General features: G+C 36.5%; 1 pseudogene; it reads left to right on the top strand.

The window, feature by feature from the left end:
• Nucleotides 1–3412: 3412 nt before the first annotated feature.
• LOC123252477 lies at nucleotides 3413–4918 on the top strand (annotated as a pseudogene).
• Nucleotides 4919–11074: the final 6156 nt, after the last annotated feature.

Here is an 11074-nt window from a genome sequence, read left to right as displayed (position 1 = left end):
GCCCTTGCCTCAATTTTCGATACAATGATTCACTAGAGGCTTTGAGTAGGTAACAAGGGGATTTATTAATCTCAGGCTAGTCAGAGGGAAAGAGCTTCAGGATTTTCTAACTGCTGCTAGGGAGAGGGGTGATGGTGGAGGATGGGTCACAGAGAGGTTTAGAATGAGAGAACTTGCTCTCCCAGTCGGGAGATTTGACTGCCTTTTAAGTAAAGTCCTTATTAAATCACTAAAACTAGGGGTAACTTATTTGAGGATACTCTACTTGTCTATAGAAACTAAAACCCACAATGTTCAATCACCAAGCCCTCCCTTCCACCCAGGGCCCAAAGGAAATTCAGGGGAAGGGAAGGGAATGTAGATGGAGAGATCAGGGAGAGGCCCAGAGAAATGAGATAGTTTTAAATTTCCCCAAGACAAATAAGCACAGACCAAGGCTGAAGCAATTAGGCCAAAGCAAAGCTGAAAGGCCGCAGCTAACAGGCTAAGCCAAAGCAAATACTCCAGCCACAGCGAAAGCCAGAAGGCAAAAGCCCCGTCAGTTGGAACTTCACCTCTATTTATAGCTTTAAGTTCCAACTGACTTTCTGAAGATTCTAAGATGTTTAACAGACTTTTTGTGACCGTTAGAAATTACAGAAGCAAAAAGTTTCTGTTAGCCACCTTGCATTACAGGGGGCAGTAGGTCAAAAAAGTTTGGGAACCAATAATTTAAAAGGTTGGCACCTGGGAGAGGGATTAGAACTGCTTTACTTGACCCCAGGGAGTAGAACTAGGTATAATGGGTAGAAGTACCAGAAAGAGAAATTTAGATTTAATGTATAGAAAATGTTTTTTGTGGTACAGTGGTGTTGCCCTAAATTAAAACTCAAGAAATGAACCACATTGTCAAAAAGAAATAATGAAACTACACTGCATCATTTTGCTACTAAAAAAAAGAGTGGATTTTAATGAATTGTCCTAAGTAGTGGAATTGCTACTGACATTATTATTGTTGGAAATTAATATTAATTTTTAAAATAATACATTAAATTCTGAGGATTTAAAATTGATATTTGTATTTTTAAATCATTGAATTGCTAACACATATACAGGGTAATAGAAAAAGGAATGAAAGATATCTATTGTTTAGATTATGGCAAGCAGTTATATGGACAGCCTATAGAACTTTTTACTTCAGAGACAAACTTCAAATGGACAATGAATTGGGCTCAAAATTAAGCCTGAGGAGAAAAGATTGTATTACTTTCAGGAAATTACAAAGATCTTTTAATGGTACCAATCTTCTTCCAGAAATGAAGACCTGTCTACCCTCTTAATAGCAATAGTCATCTGGTAGTGTTATACAACTGAGGATCATGGAAAATCATATTTTCCAAATGATTAAAAAGAAATATCATAAAGGCATATGGCAGGTAGCAGTGTTCTGCAATATGATAAATAGGAAACTACAAAGAAAGCAGGAATGAAATGTTATCAGGGGAAAAGAGCAAAAATGATGAGCATTCATGTAGTGAGAACAAAGATCCACTAATATCCTTATTATGTCAGGAGAAAAATGAGAAAAATCCCAGAATAATGAATTCATCCTCTATGGTAAATTAATGGAAGCTAGTAGGCAAGAGATACACAAGATGGGCAGACATGGATGGCTGTGATTTGCATTACTAGAGGGAACGCTCAAAATGACAAGATAATAGGTCCATTTGAGATCACTTGCAGAAAGCAATTGAATTTAATTAAATAAACATTAATCAGCTATTGGTTTTAAAAGACTCTTCTAGATGCTTAGGGAAAGCCTAAACTTAGAAAAGTCATGGGTTTTGCCCTCAACAAGGTCATAATTTAGTAAAGAAAGAGTTGCTTAGTCATTTTCCAACTCTTTATGATCCTTTTAGGATTTTCTTGGTAAAGATACTGGAGTGATTTCCCATTTCCTTCCCTAGCTCATTTTACAGATGAGGAAACAGAAACAAATGGGGTTTAATGATTTTCCCAGGGCCTCACAATTAATAAGTGTCTGAGGCCAGATATGAACTTGGGTCTTCCTGACTCAAGGTCCAGCACTCTATCCACTGTGCCACCTGCTTGCCCCCCCAAAAAAAAGTACACACATACAAATTAATATGTAAAATATTCAATTTGATGAACTTAACATTGGAGGAACATTCTTCTCACATGGAGGAACTTCAGAATATCTCATATTTGGTGTACTCTATCCATATTCACTCAAAATCATTCCTACTTATGGGGAGCAAGATAACTCAGTGGAGAGAGAACTACTTGTGGAGATGGGAGGTCCTGGTTCAAATCTGATCTCAGACTCTTCCTAGTTATGTGACCCTGGGTAAGTCACTTAATCTCTATTGCCTAGCTCTTACTTAGTACCAATATTGGTTCCAAGATGAAAAGTAAGTATTTTTTAAAAAATTATTCCCATTTGTTTTTACTTTAATAAGTCAGGGGTATATTTAGTTTAAAACAAAGACATTTAATGTGTCATAGCTAAAATCCAGGTTCTGTGTTCTAAATTGGCAACTGCCAGCTTGCATCCCATGAAAAATGGTTGCAGGATTTTATCCATAACAAATGAAATAGTTTAGTAAGAAAATTTGCATAAGAACACTTCTCCAATAAACCATGAACATGTTTTCCCACAAATACACAATCAGTTCAGAGGATGAACAAACAGGGATTACATGAGGGCCACACACTTGAAGAATGCATGTGACCACTGCAACTCATGCCTTCAAATAGTTAGAGGACCACTTATATCTTCTGATGAAGTAAATGCCCTGCTTTCACTGGGTTAGTTCCTTAGAAGTATGGTGTTCTGCTGGTTAGTCTAGCGATGGCTGGGCATACTGTCTCTGTTAAATGCTGTTCTAGTAATTGTCAGGCACTGCCCTTTGCTATTAGCTTCTATTTTCACCATGTCAGATCCATCTAAAACATCACAGCTCCCATCAGCCAGAGTGGAGAGGCTATCTTAGAGTTTGACAGTCCCCAAATCCTCTCTAGTTTGGCACATAAATGAATTCAATAAGGAACAATAGGTAAATTAAGAAGGTATGGTCATATGTGCATACTATGTGCAAGGTACCAAATTGGGTGCTAGGTGATTCAAAGATAAATACATGACCATAGGCCATGTTCTTAAGGACTATACAAAGTAATTGGACAAAGAGTAACTACTCAACTAAGTGATAGAAGAGATAGGAAGATAAAGGCAAAAAAAAGGAGATCCAGGCAAAAGCTCAGACAATTCTGAGGACAAAGAAACTGCTTTTATTTTCAAGGCTAAGAAAAGGCTAGTAGATGGTTTTAAAAGGTGAGAGACATCAGCAGAAAGTGATGGAGTGAGAGGACATTACCTCTCTTTACTTCCTGGGGTTCTTATATTTAAAAATTGATCAACCACAAATACAGGAGAAGAAGGAAGTTGAGAGCCAGAGCCAGAATGTTAATCAAAAAGAAAAAAGCTAGTCCCTCTGATCCCATTCCATCTCTTTTTCTCCTTCCTCTCCATCATCTCTAACTCTATCTTCACCTGAAAAGATGGTAGATACCCCTCTTACAAATACTGGTTGTGACAGAATTTGGCCAGTATTAGCCTGGAGTATCATATTGTCCAGTGAAATTCTTGGCAAAGAAGATGTAGTCTTTCTATTGGTGTTATCAGAGCAGTATTAACACAGAATTTAGAGATGTAGAAAAATCACTTGTTTCCATCCCATATCTACTTCCAGGAACTTAGCCTTTTCAGACAGCAGGTTTATAAGCTGGAAAATGAGTTCTACAAGCTCCAGGAAGCATTAAAGACCTCTCAGAACACTTGCCTAAAAGTGTTCCTCTTGCCAGGACTGGCACAAAACATGTCACTCTTATTATCTTTTTACTGGTTGGGTGAAAAATGTAGCAATTAGAAATGACTGTTCTTAAAATAAAAGGGATCTAAGTCACTCAAAATATCCTATCATGACAAATTAGAGAAAGGATATGATAGATATTGAATTAAGCCTGACCCTCTAGACAACCAAAGGCAAAGAACTATTATCCTATTTGGACATCCTGACAGCTTCCAGAGGATCTTGCCCAAACTCAAACTACTATTTGAGAATCAGCATCCATACTACTACTGGTGAAACAACAGCCTACAGTGCTCTCTCCTCTTCCTCCTCTTCCCCCTCCTCCACCTTCAACTCCTTAACCATCACCACCTCTGCCTCTTCCATTATGCTCCACACCTTTTTGCTCAAAAATGTCTATTGCACCAAAACACTTCAGGCTGCATTATTAAAACAAGACGTGCCCATGCAGATAACTGTTAAAGATCTGTTCAGTGAGAAGTTAAAGAAGACCCAGAGGGGACAGCTGGGTAGCTCAGTGGATTGAGAGCCAGGCCTAGTGATGGGAGGTCCTAGATTTAAATCTGGCCTCAGACACTTCCTAGCTCTGTGACCCTGGGAAAATCATTTAACCTCCTTTGCCTAGCACTTACCAATCTTCTGCCTTGGAACCAGTACATAGTATTGATTCTAAGGCAGAAGGTAGGTTTAAAAAAACACACAGTTCTATCAAAGGGAATAAGACCATGTCATCACTGAAGGAATGAAAGCCACTGGCTACAGTCTCTGATCTTCAGAGTATCACACTGAAACCTCAATTCAAATTTCCATCAGCTCACATTGCAAATATGATCATCACTCCTAGCAAAGGACAAATAGATCTAAGAAGACTTCTTAGGAACATAGAGAGGAATCCAGGAGGAACCTTTATTACCAATAAAGAAAACATGGAAACTGGAACAGGGTTGACCCCAATAATGACCAAGGCCTTACAGCAAAAGTTTCAGCTGGCTTACCCAAAGAGCCCATCCCAAGCTCCATTACTTCTCACCAACAGTTTTGATGAGTAAAATTGATGACAATAATGGGTCAGGTTTAAAGATAAATATTAAAAGAGTTCACAAATGTCATTTTTAAGGATTCCAGGAACTCATAATTCATCCATTTTGTGTCTATACTGCAAAAAAGTATAGATCTAAATATTGTCCAGTTGTTTCAGTTAGTCAGGATGTCCAAAAAGGATGTTAATTTTTTGCCTTTGGTTGTCTAGATGGTCAAGCTTAATTGAATATCTGTTGTATCCTTTCTCTAACTTGTCATGATAGGATATTTTGAATGGGTGACTTAGATCCCATTCATTTTAAGAACATTTCTATTTGCTATTCATTTGCCATTTAACCAATAAAAAGATAATAAGAATTGCAGTCCTACCTATCTTTATCCAAACAAGTAAGAGATCTAGCTCACTATCATGCTCTAGCAGCCCCTTAATTTTCATATTCCTTGTTCAAGAAGCCAAAGGGAAGTTTCATGGATAGTTCCCAATAGATACTATGCTTCTTCTACTATGCTTACTCCCAAGGACTGCATAAACTCTAAAACTGGCTCTAGGTTCAAGGCTCTCTCTCATATTTCTAACCAAAAAAACAGAGGGAACTGTCATTAAGCAAAAAGCCAGATTCAGGGCCATTCAAGAAAACTCATCTGCTATTTTAGGAATGAGGACAGTAGCCATTGAATCAATGAGGCCAGCAAGAGTAAGAACAAACTTCAGTATGCTTTCTATTTTTCCAGGAAAAGCTGTGATATGAAACAAAAATAGGATTTTTGGAAAATTCCTAAGCCAACAACCAGTTTAGGGAGTTTCTTAAAATATCTAGTAATGCTCAAACCTTGGCCAAAATACAACTTTGGCCCTAGAAAATCCCCACTGGAACTCCAAGGTTGACTATTCAACCTAGGCCCTTTCTTGGGCAATCATATTTTTGACATACACATGCAGGTGTCTTAATTCTCACAACAGATAGATACAGAATAAAATAAAATGTAAATTAAAAAAAACCAGTTGGCTATTCTTGTCATGAACTAATGGAATGCTCATGGAGGCAGCAGTTCATTTTTAATACAGAATGGTATTTTACAAGGCATAAGTGAAGTTTACAATAGCCTTACTATGTACTGTATTCATTTTATAAAAAGCGTGATTCACAAAAGATGAATACTGTTGTACCTCTTTGGTTACCAAGCAATTGAAAAGGTTCTAAAATAGATATTCAATGGGAAGGTTCTATAGGTTTACTTTTTAGCTTTTACTAAGCTTTTATCACAGTTTGCTTTGTATTTTTTAATAATTCTATAAACATAGGGCTTCTTAAAACTACTGTATACTGTATGTATGCTCTATTTTTAAGAATGAGTGATAATGAAATCAGGCCAACAATTCTGGGGCCTCTTAGCTGAGTTTTTACAATAAACATTTTTAATGAAAAAAAATAGAAAATGATGGAATCAGGGATGAATTTACTGAGGGGAGGAAAGAGAATAAACATGACAAACCAAGATGAGACAGGGGAATGTATGAGATAAGAAAGATTAGAGTTAAACTATGGAGAATTTGAGTACCATGACCTTAGGTTTTATATTTTATTCAGAAAAAAAGCAACTAAAGATTATTGGGAGTATATTATAAAGATTACTCAGGCAGTGATGTAGCAGACAAATTAGGAGAGAGACAGAGGAAGCATTAAGACCAATGAAGAAACTATTGCCATAGTCTAGGATAGAAAAAGAGGGGAATCAGTTACAGTGGGACTGGAGATGGGCTAGATAATAGAGATATTAAAGAGGTAGAAATGTCAGAATTTGGCAGATGACTGCATATGTTGTATGAGAAGGAGGCAAGAATCAAAGATGATTCCCAGGTTATAAATCTAGATGAGTAGGAGGATGCACAACAGAAGAGAAATGTTAGCCAACTATTCTACTCCTGAGTTCAAAGAGAGAAATATTCCTGAAGGGGATTAGAGAAAGGTTCCTACAAAAGGCAGCATTTGAGGTGGGCTTTAAAGAATGACTGCTAGAAAGGGAACAATGTGAGTAAAAACATAAGAGCAAAAAAATAAAAAGTTCTTTTTTAAAAGGTGAGTAGTTCAGTTAGGCTAGGGTTTAGGGAAGACAATGAGGAAGTAATTGATATGTCTGAAAAAGTTGAATGGAATTAGATATAGAAGGGCCTTGAGGGGCAAGCTAAGTGCTTTGGACTCTCAGTAACAGGAATCATTGAAGGGTTCTGAGTACTACCAGGACACATTGAAACTGTAAAATAGTCAGTATCCCTTCCACCAAAACATTTGGACTTTATTGTCTACAGTGTTAAAATCATTATCTGGGACAAGATGGATACCACCTTGAATGACAGGACCAGCAGTTGAGAATTTGGAATGTTCCCAGGTGTTGTGAGCCAGGGGCAAAAAAATCGGTTGGCCCCACCCCAAGGAACAACAGTTGGGAGCTCAAATTTGAGCAGGTTCTTTTGGAGCAAGGACTTGGGATGGAGGGAGGTGAAGGGTGGAAAGGGTAGGCCTGAAACCTGTAACCTGTACCTGACTGAGAGAGAGCTAGTGATCAATCAACAACATTGATAGTAGAGCTGAGAGAGTATACTGATTCATCTATCAACATCAACATCAATAGCCTTCCCTAATCTCTGGCTTGGCTGTGGCCAAGTCAGGTCAGAGTTAGTGAGAGGGTGAAGACCTCCAGTTACTAAGAGCCTAGCAATCTCCAGACTTGATCAACAATTAGATTAATAGCCAATCAATTAGCAATAGGGTTCTCAGATCCTCAATCCTATTAACTTGTTTCCTTACCCCATCAATAGATTCAATATAGTGTTTACCAACAAGTACCTTTCCTGAGTGGTTGTTATACCAAAGCCCTTGGGAAAGGGAGATCAATACACAGTCAGATAACAACTTTTCCAATAGACAATCAATAGCCTTATCTACAACTAATCCAACCTCGGGTTGGGACCTAGAGAGGTTAACCATCCACCCAACCTCTCAGGGGTTCCCAACCTGGGCAAACTGTTAGAAGAGAACAACTGACAGGCTTAGTCAATCAAGCCTGTCAGGGAGGAGAGGCATACATTACATCCATAGCAATTGTGAGAGGACTATGAGTTTCCTCCCTCACCAACTATATAGCCAGTTTGGGCCTGAGCATACAATCCCTCCTCCATTCATACTATCTCTGAGATCCACATATACAACCAATTATGAAGAAGATCCAGGAGACAGACAGAAATAGAGAAAGAGAGATAGATAGAGAGATATATTCTATATATAATCCATCACTTATTTCTTTTTAATAATAGTTGCCCTTAGAATCCTGGCCTAGGTCAGAGGATAAGTGAGACTATATCCAGTGATGTTGGTAGTACTTCTGCCAGACTAAGGAGGATGACCCAAAAAGGCAAGTGGAAAACCCAGGACTTAGAATTGGAAAACACAGGTTTGGATTCAGGTTTGGCTATTTTACTTATGTGACACTGGTGATTTCATTTTACTTTTCTGGGTTCATTTCTTTACTTTTCCTTCATTTTCAAACAGAGAGCTGGACTAGATTATCCATTATCTGGTTAAGATCCAATAATCCTAAAGTCTTAATACCCTTTTCATGCTGGCAAACTTCACTTTAAAAAACACCTGAGGGGCTAAGCACTTATATAAAAGTTTACTATTCCTTTTCTAAATATTTATATCTTGAATTTTTATAGTTTTAAAGAAGTGTTATGATGAACACCAATCCTGTGACCTATAATGAAAGTATTATTATCCTCTCATTTTAAAGATGAGAAAACTAAGCCTAGAGGTACTAGATGACCTGCCTAAAACAATAGTCAGTGCCAGTTTATCTTTTGATTATTTATGACCAACAAAGGATAGCTACACTGTTCATAATCCCAAGTGGCAAATAATCTTCACACCATCTGTAAAATCACATGACAAACAGTCCTTTTGAATCTAATAATAGTAGAATGTACTTATTTCAATAAATATGGCTACCTAGTACTTGGAAGCAGAGTCCTGGCATAGTTATAGTAGTTATTTCTGGGAATAAAATACTTCAGTTAATAGGCTTTCCTAGAGTAGGGGGGATATAAATGCTTTGTCCACATGGACTAAAACAAAATACAGCTAACTCTGTGGAACAATGTCACTTAATAAATGATAATTTACCTCACTACTATTAGCTTGAATGGAAGGAAGTAATGCAAAAATATACAGAATAGCAAGGAAAAAAGAGTTTCTCAATTCTGCAATACTCAAAAAGCAGATAGTCATGAGCCCCTACCCCAATCCCAAATGGTATAATCAAGAACTATGAGAAATCTTGACCTTCTTTCACTCTTCTTTATGATGTCATTTAAGAAAATCCATTTTGCAGGGCAGCTGGGTGGTTTGAGAACTAAGTCTAGAGATGGGAGGTCCTAGATTTAAATCTGGCCTCAGACACTTCCTAGTTGTGTTACCCTGTATAAGTCACTTAACCCCCATTGCCTAGCCCTTACCACTTTTATGCCTTGGAACCAGTACATAGTATTGATTCTAAAGACAGGAGGTAAGAGTTAAAAAAAAATTTCCACTTTAAAAAACTATTTCCATAGGCACACTAATTCACTGCTAGTAGAGCTATGAATAGATTCATCTATTCTGAAAAAACAATTTATAATTGTGCAAGATTAAGTTACTAAATTAAATTGTTCATACTCTTTGACCCAGATAGTCTATTACTAAGATGAAAAACCACAAGCTTGTGATCAACAGCAAGAAAAGCCACATTATATATGAAAATGCTGATAGTAGCATTATTTGTACTTACAAATTGTTGAAAACAAAATATTTGTTCAATGATTGGAAAAAAGTCTAAACAAACTGTAGTATATCAATGCAGGGAATGATATGCAGGATTCAGAAGCATAAAGGAAGATTTGAATGAAATAATGCAGAGTGAAATCAGAGGCAAAAAATTAATATACACAATAATCACCACAAGTAAAATCAACATTGTGAAGAAACAAAATTACAAATTTTGATCAAATACAATAGTTAATATTAAATTAAAGGACATATCCCTCCTTTCTGTTAAAAATAAACAGAATGACTTTTCAAGGTGAAACTGGAGAGTTTCTAGCAAACAGTCTGCTTTGTCAAAAGAAAATATATCAGTAAGGTGTAAAAAAATTTTAAAACAAAATAAACTTTAAAAAATTTATTGTCTCCCCAATTAACTCACTTCTTACCTTGTCTCTCATTTTCACTTTCATTTTTACAAACTGACTATATAATACCAAAATTCAGGATTTCTAAAAGCTAATTTAGCTAGGCAGTCATTTCACTACAAAGTATAAATTTGAGTTCCTAAACCTCAGCAAAATTGGCTCCAGTGAAATAAGATGTCCCAACAATTTCAGAATATAAGTACTTTGCTTTGTGTAATAGATATATTCTTGAAAAATTAAATGTAAATCATATTTTAAAATCAACTTCTATTTTCTAAATGCCAAAGAAAATCTCTTAATTAAAGGAATATAATGCTAAACCCTTTTGTAAATCAGAGAATTTTCATATAGCGAGTTTTCTTGGCTTGGGACATACCTGGAATGAACAATTGTTTCTAATAGCTCAGCCTTACTGTAAGTTATTTTCATTCTTTCAAACTTCAGAATCAAATTTATTTTTATGTACTAAATGGGAAAAAATCCTTTAAGCTTCTACTTAGTATGAAAGAATTTTCATCATTTTCCCATTCTGAATAAAATATTAAAATATCTTTTAAAAGTTACCATATTTCTATGGAGAAAGAAATTATTTAAACCAGTGATGGGCAGACTTTATAAAGAGGGGGCCAAAGGAAAGAAAATGCTCATCTGTCAGTCTGTTTCTAAGGCAACTCTTTCAAAGTTTCATTGTATTGTATCCTACTCATTGTATTCGTCAGATTAGGAATAATGTCACACAGCAGCTGGACAGAACATTTCAGGCTTCCCACCCCACCCCCCATCTGGCCCGCCAGCAGTAGTTTGCCCATCACTGATTTAAACTATTCTATAATTTACTTTTTTCTGGTGGTTATACTTGCCTTATTTTCTAGAAGTGTATCCTTCATGCTGGAATAATGTCCTATCTTCTCATCTTTTAAAAATAAGAAAAGCACATACAATT

The sequence above is a fragment of the Gracilinanus agilis genome, chromosome 6, assembly GCF_016433145.1.
Source record: "Gracilinanus agilis isolate LMUSP501 chromosome 6, AgileGrace, whole genome shotgun sequence".
Taxonomy (NCBI): Eukaryota; Metazoa; Chordata; class Mammalia; order Didelphimorphia; family Didelphidae; genus Gracilinanus; species Gracilinanus agilis.
This window is presented reverse-complemented; position numbering and strand designations above follow the sequence as displayed.